Genomic DNA, 26,525 nt, shown 5'->3' with positions numbered 1-26,525 from the left:
ACATATATGCACATATCAACACTACACGTGTGTGTGTGTGTGTGTATGCATATATACACACACACTTTTTTTTGAGACAGAGTCTCGCTCTGTCACCAGGCTGGAGTGCAGTGGCATGATCTCAGCTCACTGCAACCTCGGCCTCCTGGGTTCAACCAATTCTCCTGGCTCAGCCTCCTGAGTAGCTGGGACTATAGGCACGGGCAACCACACCCAGCTAATTTTTGTATTTTCGGTAGAGACCAGGTTTTGCTATATTGGCCAGGCTGGTCTTGAACTCCGGACCTCAGGTGAACTGCCCGCCTTGGCCTCCCAAAGTGCTGGGATTACAGGCGTGAGCCATCGTGCCTGGCCAACACTATCTTATACTTCAAAGATAAAAGCCTAGCTTCAGGAGAATTTTCAGCTGGTAGCAGGCAAGGTTGTGGCTCCATATCTAGAGACTGCGTAAGAGGGATGCATAAAGCATCTCTCCTCTACTATTAGAGCTATGTAAATGGAGAAGCACAAGAATGTGGCTCATGAACGTGGACTGAGGCTGCCTGGAAGGAAAACTATTGTATTTAGACAAAGAAAATTGGTCTGTGCTATAGTTTGAGCATCCCCTTCAAAACTAATGTTGAGATTTAATTGCCATTTTGTATCAGCCTGTCCTTCAATTGAAGCTTTGAAGCCAGGCATTGACTCCTCCTCTCTAGCTATGAAAGTCCTAGATGGCATCTTCTTCCAATAGAAGGCTGTTTCGTCTACATCGAATATCTGTTGTTTAGCGTAGCCACCTTCATCAATGATCTTGGCTAGATCTTCTAGATAGCTTGCTGGAGCTTCTCCATCAGCACTTGCTGCTTCATCTTGCCCTTTTATATTATGCAAATAGCTTCTTTCCTTAAACCTCACGAACCAACCTCTGTTAGCTTCCAACTTTTCTTCTGCAGCTTCCTCACCTCTCTCAGCTTCACAGAATTGAACAGAGGTAGGGCCTTGCCCTGGATTAGGCTTTGGCTTCCAGGAATGTGGTGGTGGCCAGGTGCGGTGGCTCACCTCAGTAATCCCAGCACTTTGGGAGGCCAAGGCAGGAGGATTGCTTGAAGCCAACAGTTTGAGAAATGTTGTGGTTGGTTTTATCTTCCATCCAGACAACTAAAACTTTCTCCATCTCAGCAGCAAGGCTGTTTTGCTTTCTTCTGTGCTCACTGGAGTGGCACTTTTAATTCCCTTCAAGAACTTTTCGTTTACATTAACAACTCGGCTAACTGCTGCAGGAGGAGGAGGTTTCAGCCTGTCTCGGCTTTTGACATGCTTTTCTCACTAAGCTTAATCATTTCTAGCTTTTGATTTAAAGGGAGAGGCGAACCTCTTTCTTACACTTGAACACTTAGAGGCCATTGTAGGGGTATTAATTGGCCCAATTTCAATATTATTGTGGCTCATGGAATCGGGAGGCCTGAGAAAAGGCAGAGAGATGGAGGAACAACTGGTCAGTGGAGCAGTCAGGACGCAAAACATTTATTAAGTTTGCTGTTTTACATGGGCACGGTTTACACGGGCACGATTACAATAGCAACATCAAACATCACCGATCACAGATAAAATAATAATGCAAAAGTTTGAAATCTGGTGACAATTACCATAGTGTGACACAGAGACACGAAGTGAGCACATGCTGTTAGAAAAATGATGTCTACACACTTAACACAGTTGCCACAAATCTTCAATTTGTAAAAAATGCAATATCTGTGAAGCACAATAAAGCAAAGCGCAATAAAATGAGGTGTGCCTATACTTTAGTGCTTTTAAATCCTTTTAAAATACACCATACCCATGTGTCCTTCCCACCTTAAAAAAAAAAACCAAAAAAAAACACTATAAATTACGGTTTCCTGTTAAGGCAACTTTTCTAGTAATAGATTTCAATGTGTCTACAGTCTCCTTCATAATTTCTCAGCTGGGGCTTAGAAGAATCTCAAAGCAAAATAATATAGAATTTTCCCATCTTTGAAACTGTTCAAGCCTTCAATTAAGAGCCAGGTACTGGTCCTTCAAATAAGGAGTCCTACTTGCTGAAAAATGAGGAAGGTCCTACTGCTGGTTTCTACTGGGCCTTGAGGGTGAAGCAGGAATATGCAGGAATGTGTGTAAAGGAAGTGGCCTTCTTAGGAAAACCAGATGCAAAACCTTCTGTGCTGGAAATTGGAAAGGACAGTCTCCAGGTGGAAAGGGATTCTATGGCTACACCTGTGGCTAAGCCTTGGCACTTTATTTCCCTGAGGGTTCACTCCCAAGTAATAGGAAAAGTGCTGCCAAGCCCACTGCATCACCTATTCTTCCCTTTAGAGAGGCTCAGATATTTGCAAAATTCCCTTTCAATGTTTGACCTTAGTACAAATTTTACATAAAATCAAGCAGAGAGTAAAATAATTATCGAAAGTATAAATAACACAGAAAGTTATGTTTCTCAAGTACAGGTTTCTGATTCTAAAAATCGCCTTCGGAGTCGCAAGAACTTTCCTGAGTGTGCTGTAACCTGATGGGCTGGTGTAAATTAACAGGACCTATGCCCAATTTCTTCTTCCTTGGCTTCCCACCTTTCTCTCGGCCATGTGGCCTTAGGGCACAGAAGGTCTCCCCGGCACACAGGCCTGGTTCTACTGTCCACCTGGTCATTTCACTTCATTCATGGGCAAACACAAATTCCTCCCAAAAGCTAAAGAAAGCCCTTTTCTGTTTCAAACTTCCTACAGTCCCTAGAGTTCCTCTGTTCTTAATTATAATTTCTGGTCTTAGGGACATGTTTAGGTTATAACAGCATTAGTGATTAACATCCACCCACAGAAGCCAAATGAATTACCTTAATCTGGGATCCAGGGATGGATTTCAGAGGGGTCCTGAAACCCCTGAAAGCACATGCGACATTGTGTATGTATGAGTATCTGCATTTTTTCAGAAGAGGACTCATAAATTGCACTAGCTTCTCAGAGCAGTCTGTGACCCCTCTAGGACAGTCTGTGGGAACTCATTCAGGTAATTCCTCCATTCCTAGACAAGAAAAGGCTCTAGCCAAAATCAGTTCATTCTGACTAACCGCGTAACATTAGCTTAACTATGGAGTAACCATAACCTATGGGAAAGGGGCATTGCACCCAGTTAACCACCTCATACACCCCAACCTGGAACTCCTCTCCCGATCTCCATCCTCTCCTCCCTCGAGGGTCCCATCAGGAAGGCCCACCAGAGCATATTTTGTTTATCTGGATTTCTGGTCCTCAGGACTAGAAGCAACAAATTAAAAAGGAAACGGATATTACAGGATATAGGCAGGCAAACTGACAGCAGTCAGAACAAATGTGATTCTCTTTGAAGCTCAGTTCCCTAATACGTAAATGTGATACAGTAACAGCAATCTCATATGGCTGCTGTGAGGATTAAATGAGATATCCCATGTAAAGCTATGGGTATCTGGCACATATTCGGTAGTCAATTAAAGGTTTCTAAGAGATAAGGTTCTCAGCTTTGATGGCAAAAAAGGAAAAAATACAGAAAATACACATGAGTACTGGAGCTATTTTGCATCTGAACAAAAAAGATAACACTGAAAAAAATCTAACCCTTAAAATCTAAGATCTAGTAAATACTGGATGCTTATAACAGTGAGTCGTTCAACACAATTCAAATAACAACTGCATGCCTATTATGGGCTAGGCCCTGTACTACAGCAAAGTGTATTCAATATATTTTAAGAAGTAAGCATAAAATCCACTTAACAAAGATCTCCATACAAAAGTTTGAAATGTCTTAATTCTTTCTTCAACTACAAAAAAGAAAAACTGTTAATATAATTTAAATGTTTCAAATATTGCCAATCTTTTTAGACCAGCTGGGCTTACCTGAAAATTAGGTATCACAAAACAATTATTTCCCGAATTTTTATAGAGAATTTTGGACATAACAAGAATGTGAAAATGCATTTGATAGACACTATTATGGTCAGTAGATACTTTAGGAATTTTTTAATTTTTAGAGATAGGGTCTTGCTATACTGCCCACACTGGACTCAAACTCCTGGGCTCAAATGATCCTCCCACCTTAGGCCCCCAAGCAGCTGGGACTCTAGACAGGCACCATTACAGCTTGCTCATGCTGTATTTTTGAACACAGAACAGTATCAAATTGGAATTAGCAGATGATAGGGGAAAAGCGGGCAATGTACAAAAGTATAATCATATACTGTATTCTGTAGCTGAAAACAGTATTGTTTCCATAGCATATGTAAAGAAAATAGGTCTTCTGAATAATCACCAATAATGAAGCCTTCCCTACCTTGGTTGTATCCTTTTAAAACAGGAATAAATATCCCCTTTACCACTGTACTACATCACTCAGATTTTAGGTAGAAAAAGGAGCTGGGAGAGTAAACTGATTACACGTGCATCAAATACAAGACACCTAAGTATTTCTGGATTGTAGGGATAATATGCCCTAGGCTTACTACTGCTTCTTGATCCAAAGAGATTTAAGGATCTGGTTTCAATTAGATGCTTTAAGCAGTAAAGCAACATCCACAGAGACACACTTATAGAAGAACTTAAAACTGAGATAATTAAGATGTTGAGGAAACTGAATTCCATTCCTTTTCCTTCTTCTTTGTCCCTCGCTTGCTATGCATTTGAAAGAAGAAAAAGGCCTTATGATTTTGTGAATTAACCAACTGCAACAAAATTAAATAAACTAATCTAGAGAGATCTTGACAAACTGGGCACTGATACTGTGAATCTTTGGAGGGGAAGTGTACAAGTTCATGACCTTTGACATAGTATCCACTGGCTAAAACCAACACAAGTGTAAAAGGTAAACTTCAGAAGCAATTGGAATTAGATCAGTGCTGGGAATTCAAAGGGCTGCGTCTAATGTGAAAAGGGGTAATTATTATATTTACCACATAATCTGTGTCCTTCCAAGGCTGTCAGGAATACAAAGGCAGGCATGGTCAGCAAAGAATAAAGGAGAGATGAGTCTTATTTCTCTTTAAAAAAAAAAAAAAAAAAGGCAGAGCGATACTTGTATGTCCAAAAGGACGGACTTGCTAGCAGTGACTGCTTTCATTGTATGTAACTGCTGACAAGTCTCCTGTGGCCAACTGAGACCAAAATGTATTTGGATTAACTTCTGGCATCTCAGCAACATCTGTAAGTGGTAGCTATGCATATCAGCATGAAATGGCTTGCGTTCAATCCTAATGTTTCTCTCTTTGTGTACATAAAACCAAAGACAGGAGAACAGAAGAATGGGTTCCAAATGTTCTAGATCTGTGCAGTTCAATATGGTAGCCACTAGCAACATGTGGCTACTGAGCGCTTGAAATATGGCTCGGCTGAAGCCAAATGTGCTAAAAGTACTTCAGTCTATTTTTATGTTGATTAAATCTTGAAATAATAATATTTTAGATTTACTGCATTAAATGAAACATATACTTAGAATTCACTTCACCTGTTAGTTTTCACAGACCAAGAAACTGAAGTACAGGGATGATGAGGAATATGCCCGAGGTCGCAGAGGTAAGAAGTGGTGGACGCAAGATGCAAATCTCAACGAACCAACTGACTCCAGATGTATAAGAAACACTGCAAAGTATTCAAAGGACTACACTGTATAGTCTTATTTCTCAGACTGGATCTCCTTTTGCTGTCCTTGCCACACTGTCTGATGGGCAAACCAAACCACCTGCTCGTCTCCATATGTACACCCTGTTTTCCAAGCACTGTTCTCCCTGTCTGGGATGACTTTCCTTTCTTATTTCCATATACAAAACTCAGCTCAAATGATACCTCTTCCATGAAATCTCTCCTGAACTTCAAGAGGAAACTGATTTCCCTTTCCTTTGAATGTTGCCACAACTTCACCTGTACTTTTGATATCACCTTATAGTCATACATATACTCAGTCCATCTTCCTGCTAACAAGAACTTTACTTTGTATATCTTCCCATCATCCATGGTACAAAGATGCACATAATAGATGCTCAAAGATTTCTCTTATAAATCAATGGGAAAATAATAAAGATATAGGATAAAAATAAAAACTGCTTTCTATAATCAAATATAGGAGAAAAGATGGACTATCAAATTGATAGAAAGCAAATGCTTTTCTACTCTCAATTAGAGGTGGTTGAAAAAAATTGAAGATTAACAACTTTACTCTGACCCACCTCCTTCTATTCAAATGCGAGCACATGATATTTAGCAGACATCCTTCAGACATGATCACTACAACTGGGTTCCAGCTCTGCTGCTTGGTTGACAACTTCAGGCACAACTCTACACACCACAAAGTATCCAAGTGTAGTAAATCAGCTGTTTTGAAAACACTTGAGCTGAGTGTTTCATTAAATGGCTACCTCATTAAAGGCCCTCAGAGGTGCAAATACAAGTTGTTCTATACAATATCCAAGAAATCATGATATTCTTCCTTTCAAATGTATCCTAATTGCTAGTTTTAAATTTTTTAAAAAGCATACACCATGAAAAGAACCTTGATATCTTTCTAATGATTCAGGGTTAAAGATATCTTTTAGCTAGTTATTGGCAGGTAGTATATTAAATAGGAAAGTACCTGAGCATGGAGACAGTAACCAAGGGCAGAGAGGAGAATGACCAGGTCAGACAATTTACAAGCTCTCTAGGACCGGATTAGAGGTATCTCTATTAACTTTTAAAATGTTTTGAATATTTATAAAAAACAGCTCTGTGGCTGGGCGTGGTGGCTCACACCTGTAATCCCAGCACTTTGGGAGGCCAAGGCAGGCAGATCACCTGAGGTCAGGAGTTCGAGACCAGCCTGACCAACATGGTGAAACCCCATCTCTACTAAATACAAAAAAAAATTAGCCAGGCATGGTGGCACATGCCTGTAATCCCAGCTACTTGGGGGGCTGAGGCAGGAGAACTGCTTGAACCCAGGAGGTGGAGGTTGCAGTGAGCCAAAGTTGTGCCACTGCACTCCAGCCTGGGCAACAGAGTGAAACTCTGTCTCAAAAAAAAAAAAAAAAAAAAAAGGCGCTGCATCCTGTCACATATTGAAAGTAAAATTAATATTTGCAGGAAATGCATTCCACAATTACCAACTGCAGTTGTGATTAAGGAAAAGGAGATATTGCATTGGCATTCTTCAAATACAGAGAATTAAACTAGTGATTTTGGGAACAACTGGACTGGGAAAGGAGAAAAGCCCAGTGTGGCAGGCAGGATGCTATCACTGAAAGGAAGCTGAAGGGCTGGCTCCTAAACAGCAAACAAATTACAATCCCCATCTTTCAGAAAGGGAGCAAACATGAAAGCAAAGGAAATCACAAGCCCAGAGCAGCAGCAGATAATTTCATTCAAGGCAGCTGACTGAGGCAAAAGGAAGCTTCAAAGCAAAAATCAAAAAAGCCAACAGGCAGACGAGTTGACCTGGAGTCGCAGAGTGGCCATGGCCCACCGTGACCAAGACCACTAGTTGCTGAATGAAAATTAAACAAACAAACAAACAAAAAAAACCCCATATACCACGTGACATAAATCACCCAATCAGCAATAAACCAGAACAAATTAACCATGTTCAGTTATTACTAAGCTACAGAGACATGAGACAGGAGCCTGAGATTTCACAGAAAAATGTATCGGGGAGATCCATGAAACATCTGTACTTCAGGCAAATACCGCTGAGCAACGGCAAAAAGAGGAAGGCTACGACTCCTTTTCTTTTTAAGTAGACTCACAGAGTTTTAGACCAGAAGCCACCTTGGAGACCAGCTACTCCACCTCTCCCAGTTTCCAGAGAAAACTGAGGCCTCGAGAAAGGAAGGACCACACCAAGAACATACTCATTAGTCAAGCCTAAGTTTCTTGCTTTTCAACTGTAAAAGAGAACAGAGGTTTTCAAAATTGAAGTCTATGGTTTGATAAGCCTATGGAGGCCCTTTCTTTCAAAGGTTTATGTTGAGTCCTTATTTTTATCATTTCTTTACAGTTCCCCACTATTATTTCATATCTTGGCTTATTTATTCTGCCACTATATGTTCTCTATATTTGTATCTATGTCAGTATGACTATTAACAAATTCCCTAAAATTATGCACTTTGAACACACAGAGGGATCATATGTACACTTAGTGAGCAGCAGGCATGTATTCTTAATAGTAATAGTAGTATCAGCCCCTGTTAAGCACATCACCGTGTGCCAGGTACTGTGCCATACTGCATTATCTTATTTAATCCCCAACAAACTTACGACGTAAGTTAGAATTCTCACTGTAATTTTCATTTTACAAATGAGGAAACTGTGGCAGAGGCAGGCAAACCCATTTCCTAGTTAGTGAGGTGGTTAGCGTTCCGGGTTAACTCTAGGGTCTATGCTTTTCACATCATACTGTCATGTAGCCCACATTCTTGTGGTTTTTTCCTTCATAGTATGTAGCCTTCTGCCGGTTTCTTTTTTTGGTGCCGTGCAGAGCACCCTAACCACAGGCATATCTAAGCCTTTTTTTAGGATCCTGGTTGGGGTAACAGTCCCGACAGCACACAGCAACAGCAGCGTTAGGAGAGATGCCCAGCTCTAAGAAAGTGAAGGGGAAACAGGCTTGGGCCTTCCCAAGGATCCATGCCATAATGTGTCCCAGAGGTGTACTAGCTTTTTCTTCCAATCGTGATAATCAGATTTATCCCTTAATAGCTAAAGTCATGCCTCTGCTGGTGACAAGAAGTTAAGAATCTTAAATCTCTAAAGGACAGATGATAACCCAGTGCTATCAATGTGGTTTGGGAAGAGGAAGCTGTGAAATGGCCTTAAGTGTCTGATAGGAGATTTTTTCAGGCAGCCTGCAACGCTGTGGATGGTGATAATGATAAAAACCAATTGTAAGTAGGTAGGGCTTGAAGTAAAGGACGTCTCTCTCTCTCTAACATTAGAAGGAAGTATTCTGAGATCTTCTTTAGAGTGAGCCGGGCAAACTACTGTTTCCATGTCCCTGAAAAGGAAAGTGATGTGGAGAAACTATTATAGCAGCTGATACCTGCACCGACACTTTGTAACACTGGGATTCTACTATGAACTACACTTTTTTTTTTTTTGAGACGGAGTCTCCCTCTGTCCCCCAGGCTGGAGTGCAGTGGCACGATCTCGGCTCACTGAGAGCTCCGCCTCCTGGGTTCACGCCATTCTCCTGCCTCAGCCTCCCGAATAGCTGGGACTACAGGCGCCCGCCACCACGCCGTGCTAATTTTTTGTATTTTTAGTAGAGACGGGGTTTCACCATGTTAGCCAGGATGGTCTCGATCTCCTGACCTCGTGATCCACCCACCTCGGCCTCCCAAAGTGCTGGGATTACAGGCGTGAGCCACCGCGCCTGGCCGAACTACACTTTCTAGGTGGAACACAGACATCTTTTCCTCAGAGGCCCCTCCTGATTAGACCAAGTTCTTGTATCACACTAATAACTTTGTTAATTTGGCCACTTTTTTTTTCTTCCATTCTTACCACTAGTTCCCTTTTGAGTACCCTGTTGTCACTGGGTGTAGAGATCAAGAACTGTCTTTGGCGCCACGGGGGAAATCAATGTAGTGTCATTGTATTACCTCACTGAACTACCTCATTGTTTTAGCGAAGAGAATTCCAGGTGGAGTGGATATCCATTCCATTTAATCCTAAAATTTTAAGTTTTAAGTCATTAGTTGAGAATTCAGCTACTTTGTTGAATCTGAAGATGAAATAATGGAACCAAGTTGACAAAGTAGCATTAATTAACTGTAAACTCTAAAATGTGGGTAAGCTATTAAATAGAAAATAGAAGCTGTGGGCCTGATATTCGCCAAATAGATTATTGTGACTCCATCAAATGAGAAAACTTTAGTTTTTGTTTGTTTTGTTTTGTTTTGAGACAAAGTCTCACTCTGTTGCCCAGGGTGAAGTGCAGTGGCACGATCTTGGCTCACTGCAACCTCTGCCTCCCAGGTTCAAGCGATTCTCCTGCCTCAGCCTCCTGAGTAGCTGGGATTACAGGCACCCACCACCACACCTGGCTAATTTTTGTATTATTAGTAGAGATTGGGTTTCACCGTATTGGCCAGGCTGGTCTGGAACTCCTGACCTTGTGATCTGCCCGCCTCAACCTCCCAAAGTGCTGGGATTACAGGCATGAGCCACCGCACCCAGGTGAAAACTTTAGTTTTAATGGCACACCAGAATTTTCCTCTGAAAGTTTCTGGGAATGGCAAACTTATTTCTGGTTAGACCCTCTTTCTTGCCCTACTCCTCTCCCCCTATAACCTGCCTTGTTTTTCCTACCCCAAACAGGATGGGAAGAAAACGTCCTTAAAAGACCTTTCCTTTTTTATGTTACACAATCTCATCTCTGGAATTCAAGTCCTAGTAGTGCTCAGCCCAAATAAGAAGTGCTTGTCACCAGGAAGGCGGCCATCTAAACAAGCAGCAGCTGGATGAGAAAAGAGGGCATGTCAGCCCAGAGCAGCAGAGAGGTTTCTCACGGCAGCTATTTGCAACCCTCCAAGGAGCTACAGAGGCTGCCCATTAAAACCCTGTTAAAACACTTCTGATGTTGTCAGCAGCAGAAAGCTGAAATAGCACAGTGATCGCTGAGATGCTATCTGCCTCAAGCAATTCAGTGGTACTGTCAATACTATGAGCAAGAAGGTACAAGATAAGCAACAATCTAATTTCTACATCAAAATTTCATAAACTCCCTGAGCTGGCAGCACCAGTCATATGGGCACACAGAGACCAAGTCAATGGGCCACCTCTGAGAAAGGAAGACTCATGTTGAGTCTGCCCCAAAAGTCCTGAACCTGATCACTGCGTGACTCCCAAAACTCCTTAGGAAATATGCCCAGAAAGGAATCACTGGAATGTTCTTCTCCAGGGTATCGCTGGGTACCACTGAGACACAGGATTTCTGGACAAGGATCTTTCTCAGAGATTGTATGTTTAGAGGACAACCTACTCTACTATCATCTACTCACCTTCGTCCCCCATAAGAAGAGTGAACACTTCATGAAAAGGCTACAGACCTGTTTGCTTTTGGACTTTACTGCTTTGTTTCATATTTCCTATAAAAATATTAGTTACAGAGCACAGAATCCTAATTCTAGAGAGCCATCCTTTATCAGCAAACAGAAAATGAGGAGGGAGATCACTTTTTTGGATTCCAGTGACACTACTTGTGTTGAAAACAATGGGACATACAGGCTAATTCTAATTACTTTAGAAGCACAGATTCTGGTATCATTCCATTTAGTAGCTCTTTCTTTTGGTTCTATGTTTACTATAGGGTGATAAATAAGGTGACTGTCATCCAAACTGGTACACTTTTGGGTGACATAAGTGGCAATGATAATTAAACTGGTACAAGTAAAGCTGGGGCCTAGGCAAACGTGGACCTGCAGAAACCCTAGCTAAGTCTCTGTCCTCATAGCAAATTGAGAACTGAAAAGTTATGTGACAATACAGGAAATGAGTAAGTGGCTATTTAATCACAAAACTAAACAGCAGGATGGAATGGAGATGCTCAGCCCATCAGCTGGATGTCTTGCTTGCCTAAACAACAAATACCAGCTACTTGAACCACAATGTTCATAGCAGGCAACTGTGCAGATCCATCCCTGTGCCTCTTGGTGACAGGAAGGGAGTCATTACCAAAATAATTATAATGCAGTTGCAATTACCCACTGTAGCTTTACATACAAGATTGTAGGACCTCTAGGAACATGAAACTTAACTGATGCCAACAGCATGTACATCTCAGGGTCCTTTTCCCTGGCTCTAAGGACAGACAGACTGGGGTTTGGGCATTTTCCATTTTAATAGAAGAATTTAAGGTAAGCCCAACAATCTTAGGAGAATTCAGTCTTCACTCTTTCGGCTAGGAAAAGGGGCATTACCTAACCTCTGGATGCTACTACTTACTGTGATAATGGGCTCATAGCAGCCTTGGAATGCGGCAGTAGAGAGGGGACTTCAGACTGAGAAAGTCAGTGTAGTCAGCTCCAGGAGGAACAAGTTGTAAGATGCCCAATTTAATCTCTCATGACCCAACATTTAGGAGTTTTTCCTTTAACCATCTCAGTTCTTCTTGTTCTGGCTGGATCGAGATTGTGATACAATAATCACATGGTAAACATAGCAATACTGAAATGGAGAGCTACTTGGAGAAGGTCAGAGAATCCCAGGGATTCTGGTGGTAACCAGTCCACTACATTATCAGTGATCTATTGTAACAGTACTCATTCAAAAGCATGAAGGCCTCTCACAGGAGCAACAAAGTCTGCCACCAAGACTGTTGTTACAGAGAAGTCCGACACTTTTCTAGTTGATTTTGTGCTTGGCACTAGGAATTTCTGTAAAAAATTACTTTTAGGAAGGGAGGGGAAAAAAGACTTAGAGGAGTAGAAGCAAAGCAGTGTGGGATGTTACAGGATCAAGAATAATGTTTCTCAAGAAAATCAACTAGTCAGAGGAAGCTGCCTAATGATATCAGGTCTGGAAAACCTAACAGGATAAAAATGCAGACTTTTGGAGTGTCTAGGTCCTGGGAATATGCCCTTCATTTATTTGCCCACTCCTTTAATAGCTCCAAATAACCATAAGGGGAGGTGGGTGGGGGAAAGCATTTCTGCTCTTAGTTCCTGTTTATCTTTTTCAAGAAAGATTTCCTATAATTTACATTACTGGGGCAAGCCAAACTAAGCCAAAATGATTTTGGGGCCATAATATGCCTACCAAATGCTTCCAAACCATTGTAAAGACTGGAAATCATCCAGCTGGAGAAATAATCTATTCTTTTCAGGAATCTAGATTTTCACTATCACAAAAAAATGGAGGATACTTTAAAACTAGTGCTAACTTTATTTTTATTTATTTATTTATTTATTTATTTGAGGTGGAGTCTTGCTCTGTCACTCAGGCTGGAGTGCAATGGCATGATCTCAGCTCACTGCAACCTCTGCCTCCTGGGTTCAAGCAATTCTCCTGCCTCAGCCTCCTGAGTAGCTGGGACTGCAGGAGCGTGCCACCACACCCGGCTAATTTTTTGTATTTTTTTTAGTAGAGATGGGGTTTCACCGTGTTAGCCAGGATGGTCTCAATCTCCTGACCTCGTGATCCACACGCCTTAGCCTCCCAAAGTGCTGGGATTACAGGTGTCAGCCACCCCACCCGGCCAAAACTAGTGCTAACTTTAAACTACACATGGTAGGCAAACAACTTTGCAGACTGACTACCTATATGAAGGTATTTAGATTCAAGCAGATGCACATTTAAATCCTGTATTTTCATGGAATAGTCTATTTGAAAACAATCTCACATCACATAAAATCAACATATAGTCCGGGCACTGTGGCTCACGCCTATAATCCCAGCACTTTGGGAGGCTGAGGTGGGTGGATCACGAGGTCAGGAGTTCAAGACCAGCCTGACTAACATGGTGAAACCCCGTCTCTACTAAAAAAACAAAAATTAGCCGGGTGTGGTGGCAGATGCCTGTAATCCCAGCTACTCAGGAGGCTGAGGCAGGAGAATCGCTTGAACCTGGGAGATGGAGGTTGCAGTGAGCTGAGATTGCCACTGCACTTCAGCCTGGGTGACAGAGCAAGACTCCATCTCAAAAATAAATAAATAAAATAAAATAAACAAATACTTATTGACCTGCCTAGTTCATAGGTACAATGATACATACTATAATCCTACACGTTTCAATTTGATATGTCGATTTGAGCTGTTAAGTGTTTTTACTTTATACTTCTGTTTTAGCTAGAGCTGACTGATGAAAGAAAAAAGCTTCCCCTTCAATACCTTGTAGACTTAAGAAAAATCTGACAAAATGGTAATATAATCCCACTAGGAGCATCTTGTGTTATAAATAAACGCACATCAACACCACCCTAAATCCACTCATCTGTCTCAGGCCACCCTGAACTTCTGGACATCCCATGATACTCTAAGGAATCTCCCTGCTAGCTTAAAATTTAATCCTAGGAAATGGGAATAGAAAATTCACATTGTGCCATCTAATCAGAAACAGTGCTATCTCTCCGAAGGAAGTGCTATTGAGAGGTGACAGCATGCTGGCAGTCCTCACAGCCCTCGCTCGCTCTCGGCGCCTCCTCTGCCTGGGCTCCCACTTTGGTGGCACTTGGGGAGCCCTTCGGCCCACCGCTGCACTGTGGAAGCCCCTTTCTGGGCTGGCCAAGGCCGGAGCCAGCTCCCTCAGCTTGCAGGGAGGTGTGGAGGGAGAGGCGCGAGTGGGAACCGTGGCTGCGCACGGCGCTTGCGGGCCAGCTGGAGTTCCGGGTGGGCGTGGGCTTGGTGGACCCCTCACTCAGAGCAGCCAGCCGGCCCTGCCGGCCCTGGGCAATGAGGGGCTTAGCACCCAGGCCAGTGGCTGCGGAGGGCATACTGGGTCCCCCAGCAGTGCCAACCCACTGGCACTGTGCTCGATTTCTCACCGGACCTTAGCTGCCTTCCCACGGGGCAGGGCTCGGGACCTGCAGCCCGCCATGCCTGAGCCTCCCACCCCCTCCATGGGCTCCTGTGCGGCCGAAGCCTCCCCGACGAGCGCCACCCCCTGCTCCACGGCGCCCAGTCCCATCAACCACCCAAGGGCTGAGGAGTGCGAGCGCACCACACGGGACTGGCAGGCAGCTCCACCTGCAGCCCCGGTGCAGGATCCACTGGGTGAAGCCAGCTGGGCTCCTGAGTCTGGTAGAGATGTGGAGAATTTTTATGTCTAGCTCAGGGATTATAAACACACCAATCAGCACCGTGTCTAGCTCAGGGTCTGTGAATGCACCAATCAACACTCTGTATCTAGCTGCTCTGGTGGGGCCTTGGGGAACCTTTATGTCTAGCTCAAGGATTGTAAATACACCAATCGGCACTCTGTATCTAGCTCAAGGTTTGCAGACACACCAGTCAGCACCCTGTGTCTAGCTCAGGGTTTGTGAGTGCACCAATCGACACTCTGTATCTAGCTGCTCTGGTGGGGCCTTGGAGAACCTTTATGTCTAGCTCAAGGATTGTGAATGCACCAATCAACACTCTGTATCTAGCTCAAGGTTTGCAGACACACCAATCAGCATCCTGGGTCTAGCTCGAGGTTTGTGAATGCACCAATCGACACTCTGTGTCTGGCTGCTCTGGTGGGGCCTTGGGGAACCTTTGTGTCGACATTCTGTATCTAACTGATCTGATGGGGACGTGGAGAACTTTTATGTCTAGCCCAGGGATGGTAAACGCACCAATCAGCGCCCTGTCAGAACAGACCACTCAGCTCTACCAATCAGCAGGATGTGGGTGGGGCCAGATAAGAGAATAAAAGCAGGCTGCCTGAGCTCTCTGAACTGAAATGAATGAGATTAAGTCAAGGGGTACATTAGGAAAAACTATAATAATAGATAATATGTGAAATTAATTCTAGTTAGTTATATTTTCTGCTTATCTGCTCCGGTTATCAAAAGAGATCCTGATTAGTTCTATCTAGTGGGTGTAAGAGATATATAGAAGCTGTATTTCTTTTTCTTGAGGGTAAACCAATGCAGTAAGTACATGCAAGTTGGACAGGCTGGTCTTGAACTCCTGACCTCATGTGATCCTTGTGAGGTCTCTCAAAGTGTTAGGATTACAGGTGTGAACCACCGTGCCCAGCCTATTCCTGTAGCTCAAATGAGCTTTGAAACCAGCCATGCTAGGAGTCCTGTGAGGTTAGGTAGAATCTCCAGCCTACTATGCAGTGAAGCAATCACATGCAGCCACCATTCTTCTTGTCTTTCACTTTGGGAGACATTTGGCTGCCATAATTCCTCACTTGTCTTCCCTCTGCACTACATTCCTATAGTCCCTTCTTTGCTACCCTGGGACAAATACAAAAGGGCAGAAGGCAAAGTTTAAGATTTCATTAAATTCTTCCCTGCCTGCTACCCTTATAATCACATGTTGGGAGCTGTGATTTGGCAATCATGATATACTAAACCACAGCCAGAAAATTCTGAATGTGTGAGTTCTAATCCAGTCTCTGCAGTTAAATGTACATCTACCCATCTGTACATTCCTCCTCCAACCTTCTTTCACTACTTAAAAAAACATGCAAATATAAGACCATTAAAGACAGTTGAAGGTCAGGAAGAGAGAAGAGCTAAAATGAAAGGAGCGGGAAAGATTATTCTAGGAATTTGATGTAGGATGGTTATAGCACTACTTTTTCTTTAAATTTCCTGTCAACTAAACAAATAATGAGACTCTTTTCGTGTCTTACTTTTTTCATATAAAAATATATGAATAGACCAGGCGCGGTGGCTCACACCTGTAATCCCAGCACTTTGGGAAGCCGAGGCGGGTGGATCACGAGGTCAGGAGTTCAAGACCAGCCTGGCCAAGCTGGTGAAACCCTGTTTCTACTAAAAATACAAAAATTAGCCAGGCATGGTGGCAGGAGCCTGTAATCCCAGCTACTCGAGAAGCTGAGGCAGGAGAATCACTTGAACCTGGGGGCCAGAGGTTGCAGTGAGCCAAGACTGCACCACTGCACTCCGGCCTGGGTGACAGAGTGAGACTCAATCTCAAAACAAACAAAACAAAACAAACAAACAAACAAACAAAAAATATATATTTAACAAGGAAAGGAAACTAACACCTACATGCTAAATAGTGTGCTTGGTTTTCTGAGGAATACAGAAAAAGTGTGACATGGGTCCTGCCCCAAAGAACTATCGCAAACTCTCTAGTTGGGATTCAAATCTAAAACATAAAAGCACTTATGCACAATATAATGAAAAAGGTGTTAACTGAATAAGGGATAAAGTATAAGCAAAGGCTTTTGAAAGGAAGGACTTTGGACTTACATAGATACAGGTAAATTTTCCAAAGGGAGCCCCCAGGAACGATGCTAACCAAATGCTATAGTCTAAGAATGGGGTATCCACAAAGGCCAATTCATTTTCTAATGAATGATTCTAATGAATTGTGATTCCAAAGAGAAGCTGAGAAAAAGAAATTGGAAACTAGCACCGCTGAATCTAATAAAGTTTCAGTGAAGGCTAGCATAATCTCATTGCCTAAAGGCAAAATGAAGGCATCTTGGGTAACTCTACTGACTTGAATCCACAGAAATATTTATATATTTATATGTATACATCTTTATACAAGTCTATGTTATTTTTACTATATTACAAATATACAATATAGTTTATATATGTATATATATAAAACACTTCATTCCATACCTTTTCTTTTGTTAATATAGCAAAATTTAGGTAGCTCTTTGAACATACAGACACATTTTCTATAGACAACGAATTATGCTTTATTACATATATCATCTCATATTTTAAAATTATTTGAACTTCAAGGCTGGGCATGGTGGCCCTCACTAGCTAGCTCAGTGCTTTGGGAGGCTGAGGATGGAGGATCACTTGAGCCCAGGAGTTCGAGGCTGCAGTGAGCTATGATTACGCTGCTGCACTCCAGCCTGGGTGACACAGGGAGATGCTATTTCTGAAAATAAATACACAAATAAAAATAAAGCTATTTGAGATTCAAAATAGGATATCCTTCCAGTAGAACAGATCTTTTCACAGGTATGCTTTTTGTATAATCTTTAAGGAGCAATAAGTTGAGGATATAAATCTGTAAAGACTAGAATATTCCTATTTAGTTTTACAAATGACAGAAAACAATCGTGTACCAGTTCTTCCTAACATTAGCTGCTTTGTTTCTCCTCATGGCCTTACAGAAAAGATTATTTGCAACTCTTCACATCCTTACAAAATATTCAGATTCTTCAATGAAACAAGTTTCCCACATTGTAGAAACACCCACACAGCAAACTGCAACAGTGAATGAAATGGATTATAGTCAGATCTTTGATGATATTAACTTTATGCTAAGGCCCTGCCCTGGTGGGCAGCTTGCTCTCCAAGTCTATGCCTGAAATATTTTACCCAGTAAACATACTCTGGACCTTCAGATGAGCTGTTGAGCGGTTATTTGAAGCATAACATTTCATGTGTGGGAACAGACTGGTGTAAGTACAATGATGGTTCCTTGTCTGAAATGTCGGTGGCATTTTTTTTTTTTGATGGAGAAATGACCTGGATGCAAACATAAGAACTTCAGTCTAATGATGCATAATTCGTACTAGACCAATGCAAATCTGCAAAACCAGCCTCAGGAGAGCCCGTCTGCCTTTCTCGGCCACCTCTGCTGTTGTAGACAGTGCTTTTTTCAGCCAACAGCTCTTAGGTGGAGCAACACTCACTTTAAATCAGCTTTCAAAGAGCTACTCATCCAAGGGAGGTCAACTCAAAAGGGCTCAAATGGGCAGCTGGGAAATCTGCACTAGAGACATGACAAAAGAAGTCAAAAGGGACACAGTGGGAGAATGACTCTCAAAGAGGCAGGAGTCTCTGGATGTTTAAACCCGTGTTTGAAAAGTCTTACACATCACAAATACAGTCAGTAAGGAAGCACAACCCCTTGGTGGCCAACTGGATTATCATCTGAACACACCAGACAATGATTACTGATTACAGAGTGGGGAAAGGGAAGCAGAGGTTCCAACCTTTTTTGGGAGAATTTTAACATCATTCCATTTCTTCTGAATAACTGAGAATGCCTCCAAACATTATTCTCTACAACTGCCTTTTCTCCCCCGTGCCCCAGGCCTTTTCTCCTGTCCCCCACCCAGCGCTGGGACCCTAGCTTAGGGAAGGCTTTGGCTCATCATCTCTCTGGGTATGGATGAAGCTGACCTCAGATAGATTGGTGATAGAATCTTTTCAGACTCTATCTGAAAAGATTGCTGAATGAGGTTTATACATGCCTTTGTTTCCCCTTGATAACCCATACGTATCTGCAAAAAAGAAAAATGTCCGTGAAAAGTGGCTTCTCTGGTTTTGTTTGTCTGCAGCACAACTGGCTATGAGATGGGACAGAGAGTGTGCTAGTAGTTGAAAAGGTCCCTTCCTTCTCTCCCCTCATTCATGTATGTTATTACTCAGAGTTAGGGAAACACTTTGTGATCCTATTTAATAGTTACCCCTAAAATTACCTCTGCCAAGCAGTTCACTATTACTGACAACACAAGGCCATTCTTAGCACCTGGTCACAGAGCAATTTCAGTGACAGTTCCTACATGAAAACTTAGTGAATCTCAGGCTTTTACTGATGTTATCTTACTCTTATCCACTAGGCATGAGTTGGGGAAGAAATTCAGAACCCTTCCTTCTTACTGCTGGCTCTCTCTTTCAAGTCTTGTCTCCAATATTTACTCCTTTAGGAGTTCTGGATATCATCTAATAAACTATAAAGGTGAATTTCTAAAGGGTTCCAAAGTTAACAAGTCACTGTATTAGAAAAACTGTGAATTTCCTTTGTATACAACAGGATCAAACCCACCAGGTTACTTCACCCCTCAGGAGATAAGTTACTCCTGTGCATGGCAGGATGACATTAACATCCACCACAGTGACAATGTGAGCACATATCAGGTCAATAGGTGCCAATAATTTTGAGATATGGATAAATTTTAATCTTCTTCCAATTCTATATTTTTGTGAAATCTGACACAGTCCCTCTACAACTGATGGAATCAACTCCCAAATGTGGTGAACTTCGTGTCTAATTAAAGCACTCTGCAGAACTTCCCTGCATGGGCTGAAGACTGGACCACATTCAACTGGGTTTCTGTTCAGCCTCTTTAAGAAGCAGTGGCAGCAGCTCTCCTACAAAATGATCCAGGGAAGCCACCTAAAAGGGTGGGTGATCTTCATAAATGGACAGGAAACAGAAAAGACGAATATTGGGCGGATGACAGATCCCTTAACTGGCCTTCAAGATACAAGCTGTTCTATTAAACATAGGGCCATTATGCTGGCCGGCCATCCACTTTAAACCCCAGAGTGATTAAAATGCTGGCAGGAAATGAAAGCTCTCTATTGAAGGTCCTTCCCTGAGGTCCTAATTTCAAACCAAATTTTACAGCACCGCACAGGAACAAAGGAAGCCCAGTCTTCCAACTCTTCTTTTTGTCACTTTGGACAAAGACACCCCCTCATACTCCTCAAAGAACAATGGCCTCTGTACAGCCACAGCCACGCCAAGAATGGGCACAAACCATACAGAAACACATTTTAAAAATACATTTTACACTGCCCTTGACATTTCGGATAAATAGAAACCACTGGACTGAAATTCCAAATATTTCATCCTTTCCCTCCTCCCCTTGACTTTATAATGAGAATTTTCCTATTCTCCCCATCTACTTGATCTTTGACATTTTGGCCTCTGTGAATGGAGGACGCAGTAGAGTAGTCAAATAAATTAATTATTCAGATAATTGCATTTTATTAAAATAACCACTGTAACCAAGACAATCACGATTTTCACCAACAGAAGATGACAGCAAGTTTGCCTACAAATCTTTTTAAATTGAAACGGCTCTAGAGTCATTCCTACTCCACAGTCCACTCTAAGCAGGCCAGGGAAAAGACGTTATCAGAATGAGATTTTTTTTTTTTCACTAGCTGTTGTTTCGGGGTGGCCTCTTTTTTTTCTTCTTCTTCAGCAAAAACAGCTTTTATGTTTTTACTGAACCACTTCAGATTCACTCTTCCACACAGTGGATGTTTACTTGGATTTGGCAGGCTGAGAACAGCTGGTTGTTTCCTAACAAATGGAACATGAGACCATATGTTTCAACATTTAAGCAATTTTGAACCAACCAGAGGTATAATTCTGAGTGTCTTTTGCTGAAACTGTACATTAAATACCCGAAGGATCTGAGCTATACAAGAGATACAGGCCCTCCTTTTTTTTTTTTCCTTTTTAGCACTTTTCTCTTAGCAACAAAACCACTCTACACCACTTATATCATAGACTTGCACCGCAAGTTTGCAGGCAGCACCAGCGAGCTGACAAGGGCTCTGCTGCAGGGGCAGCTGTATTTTAAACAGGAAAAGACAGCTAAGCAGACCTCTTCCTTCTAATTCTGTTTGGGAACAAAATGTGTCTGAGGCTCTCTCTGGGGAGCATCAACAACATGGATACCTGCTTTCTTCACAGAAGCGTGGACCTAGTAGCTTTAAAAGAGAGTCTCTGATATTAGCATTTGGGATGACCATGTGCTTTGTTTCTCCCTCTTTCTTTTCAGAACATCCTCAAATTAAGCTGGGCTAATGAGATTCGAGTTAAACTCAAGCTGAGGATAAGAAATGTCCATAACAGAAGAAAAACTCTCAGTTTTTTAATGACACTTACTAGCACATTTCATTTCTTTGGTGCTTCAATATTAATCATTAATAATGTTAGAAAATGAAACTATGGATTTAAAGTCAGGCTGAGTCAGAGCTTAGCAAGGCTTTAACAGAACATCAAGAAGAAAATTCTCTGGTCCCTGGGAGGAGAAGAGTACCGCTTTAGACAAAATGAAACACAGTGAAAAGTCAAATATATGAGTAGGCAATACAATAACTAAAATACCAAGCCCAGGAAAGTGGAATAGGAAGTTACTAGTCTCTGGAAAGTTCATGAAACCTTCCCATCCTGAATTTAGATTTGAAATACTAAGTAGAAATCAATAAATTTTTTATAAACCACCTTCTAAAATATTAAATAAGCTACTTACTAAGATATAATAAAAAAGGGTATGTGATCAACATTATCTCCTAAGTTTTTTGTTATTTCCATATAAAAGACTAATAGTAATTTTCCCCTCTAATTCTATTTAAGAGCAAGAATCTGACTGAGAATTTTGCAAAGCCAATGTTTTTAGCCATGTTACTAATAAGCTCTCAGCAAAAACAGAAAAATTATTCCTACCCACCACTTCTCACTAAGCAACACACAAATATATATGTACCTTATTTCTCTTAGTTTAAATCTCACAACTCTAAGAAAACTGAAAAATGGGCCCTCTGTGAGCATATTTCCTTGAGCCATGAAAGAGGGCGGATTTTCTCCTCTGGATTCTAAAGCAACATAGAAATTTGGGTGGGAGGCTAAGAAGCAGATATATTCATGCTTCTAAGATGCTAACCACTGCACAAGGAAATATGTATAAAGATGTTCACTGCAGTTTTGTTTGTAAATGCAAAAAATGTTAGACAATATCCATAGGGAAGCCATCAACTAGATGATAATACCTTCACAGAATAGAATGCCATGGGAAAGAGCTTGGTGATTAGGAGCACAGCTTCAGGAGCCAGGGCATGTTGGTTTGAATCTAGTCATGCATTCACTGTCTTTGTAACCTTGGACACATTTGAGATCTTTCTTGAACTTAGTTTCCTCATCTATCAAGGAATAATAACAGTATCTGCACCCTAAAGTTATAATGAAGATTAAATGAATTAATATATATCTTCATCTAGAAATATTAATACGCAGACAGTAAGAAGAACAAGACAGATGTATAAGTATCATACTTATCGACAAGAAAACGATGTCAATCACTTGTACCCATAGGCTGGAGAACAGGTGGTGATATAGTAATATAAGGACAGAGAAGAAAAATAGGAATTTCTGTTCTTTTATGTGTGTAGCCAATGAACGTTTAAAAAACATCTCTGCTATCCTTGGCACACTGCAAGAGTTCATGTGACAAAAACTTCAAAAAGGTGCTAAGAAAGAACAAATACTAATATTGCATCTTCAAATAAAGAGGTGCTTGAAAAATATACTCTGTTGTAGCTTACATGTCACTTGTTCCCCTGACATATCTGTTCTTTCCAAACAAAATTATTTTGAATCCATGTAGAAATCAAATTTAAAAAAAACAAAAAATAAAAAACAAACAACAAACCACACAAAACAACTTGATTGGATCAAAGTAAAAACTGATACATTCATAGGGGATCCCCCCTCATGATTTTTTTTTTTTTTTGAGACAGAGTTTTGCTCTTGTTGCCCAGGCCGGAGTGCAATGGTGTGATCTCCGCTCACTGCAACCTCTGCCTCCCAAGTTCAAGCGATTCTCCTGCTTCAGCCTCCCGAGTAGCTGAGATTACAGGTGTGCACAACCACGCCCGGCTAATTTCCGTATTTTTAGTAGAGACAGGGGTTTCACCATGTTGGTCAGGCTGGTCTCGAACTCCTGACCTCAGGTGATCCACCCGCCTTGGCCTCCCAAAGTGCTGGGATTACAGGTGTGAGCCACTGCGCTTGGTCCTCCCTCACAATTTTCTAATCTAAAAATGCAGTTTAGTTAATATTATAGTCATTCATAGTACCACAAAGGAACTACCAACATTTATATATATACATTAATATGTACAAACGAAGTTAAGTATGACATTACTGATTTTAAAATATAAAGAAAGTTACCCTCCACGCTAAACAAGCATCTAGACATCTCTGCTTCAGAATTTGGGGAACACTGCAGACACGATGAACAGAGAATGTCTGAGGTTGCCCTGTGCATAAGGCAATAGTTCAACTGTGTTTAATTAGGGTTTTGCCAGGATTATGACTTATCCCATACATCTCAATATGTCCAGGATTCTCTTATTCATTCATCCACTCAAGAAACATTTAGTAAGTGCCTATAACTAGAGTGCAAGAAACAGAGGGGCCTATACAAACTTTCACTGGCTACAACTTGTGTTCTCCATATAAATGAAAAAATCTACAGACGTAAAAGAAAATCAGAAGTGAGGAGTGTGCTAATTACTCATCTCAGTTGACTCTTCAGTTGGGAAAAAAGTTCAAATTCTACTGGTCTGATGGGTACAGATCACTGAAAGAGCTTTGGGGACATAAATTATATTCCTAACTAAGCAGAAAGGCTGTCTTTTTGGTTGTGCTTGCCTTATCTTCTGCTCCTGAAACAGTTTCACACCCTAAGAATACAATGACTATTCACCTATTCAGTCCTTGCTTGGCAAAACTAGGTACACTCTGTGGCTCCTACAAAGCTTCAGAAACTTTAAATTAGCCATTTTAGGACTAAATAGAGTGGGAAAGGCATGCTGGGCAAGAGTCTAAGGAACATAAAAGAAGCATATCCTCCGATGAGGAGCCCTTTCTCCTGCCCCGCTTCACTCCAGACCAATGGCAGGGTTAGGAGGTGCTACAGCATGTGGTAGCAATCACAAAGACCAATTTGTTCTGAGTATGTCAAGGTCAATGACATTATGGCTGAGGAGACTGTCTTGAGTCCTGGAAGTCTGCAATAGTTCCTGAATGTCACACAGGATCACCTAAGGTGTTTGTTTGCCATTTCCTTCATACCAGCTCTCTCAACAGCTATCTTTCTTGTAGAATTAGAAGTATGCAGAAATGAAAATACCGCATTCTGGTGGTCTTCTGTTGGTCAACAAATAAATGGTACTGATGTTGACAATGTGGGAGGCCCACCAGGAAGTCCAGCTGTATATGCTGAAATGTAACCATTTTTCCTTCCTAAAACATATTTTATCAGGAAACTGTTTCCTGGCTGTATCCAATTTAGGATATATTCTGTCTGTTCTGGCTCTAGAAGACAGAAAAGGAGGAAAATAAATAATGCCTTTTTTTTCTTTCCTTTCAGTTTCAGCCTTTTTTTCATAGGTAGAAATGAGACAAATAATACTTCCTACTTAGTGCGGACCAAAAGTTAGCTTTTGATTGCAGATGGAATCAGCCTCCCTAAATTTTTATCCTGTCATTCTTGAACTTTTTTTGAGACAAGGTCTCACTCTGGCACAACCATGGCTCACTGCAGCCTCAACCTCTCTGGGCTCAGGTGATCCTTTCACTTCAGCCTCCTGAGTAGCTGGGACTACAGGTATGTGCCGCCACGCCAGGCTAATCTCTATATTTTTTGTAGAGAAGGTGTTTCGCCCTGTTGCCCGGGCTGGTCTCGAACTCCTGGCCTCAACTATCTGCGTGCCTCAGCCTCCTAAAGTGCTTGGATTACAGACATGAGCCACCATGCTAGGCCAATTCTTTAATTTTTCGTCGAGTTTTTCTAAATGTTTAATAAGTTCCAAGGCAGTTTTTCATTCTCCGCCAAGGTAAAGACTGAACAATTAATGGGAATGAGATTTAAAGAAAAACGAAAACAAAAAAACCCTGGTACTGTGTTTTCAGAGGCAATTATATTCTAGAAATATTTAATAAAGGGGCTATAAATTCTGTTTTTAAGAAAGTCACAATGATGAAGCAACAACACATTTTGTTATTTTTAACATGGGTATTTCAGCTTAAAAAATATTCCACTCAATGTTTCCCAAATTCAATTTTTCACATAATGTGCAGTCTAATATGAATGTGGGAAAAAAAGACAAATCCAAACATAGAATATTATTTTCAAAAAATAGTGAACTAAATGTAAAGGTCCCGTAAAATGTGATATCTAGAATCTTCTGAACTCATTCACATGACCTTCATTCTATTTATAGAAATGCAGCAATTCCCATTTGAATACAGAGCAATACCTTGTAGGAGAATTTGGTTTAGCACAAATAAACTTGAGAAAAGTGTTGACTTAAAAATAAAACACTGAAAGAGGAGGGAGAGTTTTTCTCCCTCTGTGAAAATTTCCGGAAAAGTTGTAAACAAAGGCAGGTTTGGCTCGGAGACTGAGTGACTCTGGTGAGCTGAGGAGGATGAAGAGTATATCAAACCTCCCAGAGTGAGGAAACATTTGTAAAACAGTTAGTAAATCACAGGCGGCTAGGGTCACCAGGCTGAACAACCCGAGGACAGGCTGCCAAAACCCCAGCTGTGAAAGAAGGGGGCCAGGCACTGCCTCCCAGCTTGAACCCCATTTTGAATGATCTCTTGGTTCCATTCTCTGCCCTTTGCCTCTGTCACTTCAGAGCTCTGATGGCAATGCAGTTAATTAGCTCTGGGGCAGGGGCGGTGCTGACTGTCCCAACTGAGTGCCAAGGAGAGGACACTCCTATACTGAAAACATTCTCTGCAGAGTGACACTGATTGAGCCTTCGGTCTCGGGGACAAGGCTGAAAGTTCCAGCTGGGAAGAAAGAATCACATTCAACCTGAAAAAAAAAAATGGTTACAAAGATGAACGGAAGGCAAAATATGTAGCTCAAAGTTTCCACGAATTTAAAAATATCAAGTGTTTTTTGATCACTTTTCTCCCTAACTAGTCTGTAATACATCTGTTATTCTTTTCCTGATTTTACAGAAATGGCAATGTGGAAACTGTTAAGTTCTTCATAAACTATCTTTTTGGTTCCCCTCTTATCCCCCAGAAATCAAGAAGATAAAATAAAAATTGTAATGAAGGCCGGGCGCAGTGGCTCACACCTGTGATCCCAGCACTTTGAGAGGCTGAGGCAGGCAGATCACAAGGTCAGGAGTTTGAAACCAGCCTGCCCAACATGGCGAAACCCTGTTTCTACTGATAATACAAAAATTAGCCGGGTGTGGTGTTGGGCATCTGTAATCCCAGCAACTCGGGAGGCTGAGGTAGGAGAATCATTTGAACCTAGGAAGTGGAGGCTGCAGTGAGCTGAGATCGCACTATTATACTACAGCCTGGTGA

General features: G+C 41.6%; 1 protein-coding gene across 1 annotated transcript in view; it reads right to left on the bottom strand.

The window, feature by feature from the left end:
- The window catches only part of BCAS3 (BCAS3 microtubule associated cell migration factor), a 703,975-nt gene that overhangs the window by 159,250 nt on the left and 518,200 nt on the right, over window positions 1–26,525 (bottom strand). The window lies entirely within an intron of this gene.

The sequence above is a fragment of the Hylobates moloch genome, unplaced genomic scaffold (assembly GCF_009828535.3).
Source record: "Hylobates moloch isolate HMO894 unplaced genomic scaffold, HMol_V3 SCAFFOLD_10, whole genome shotgun sequence".
Lineage (NCBI taxonomy): Eukaryota > Metazoa > Chordata > Mammalia > Primates > Hylobatidae > Hylobates > Hylobates moloch.
The sequence above is the reverse complement of the archived record's forward strand: the minus strand, read 5'-3'. Positions and strand labels throughout refer to the sequence as shown.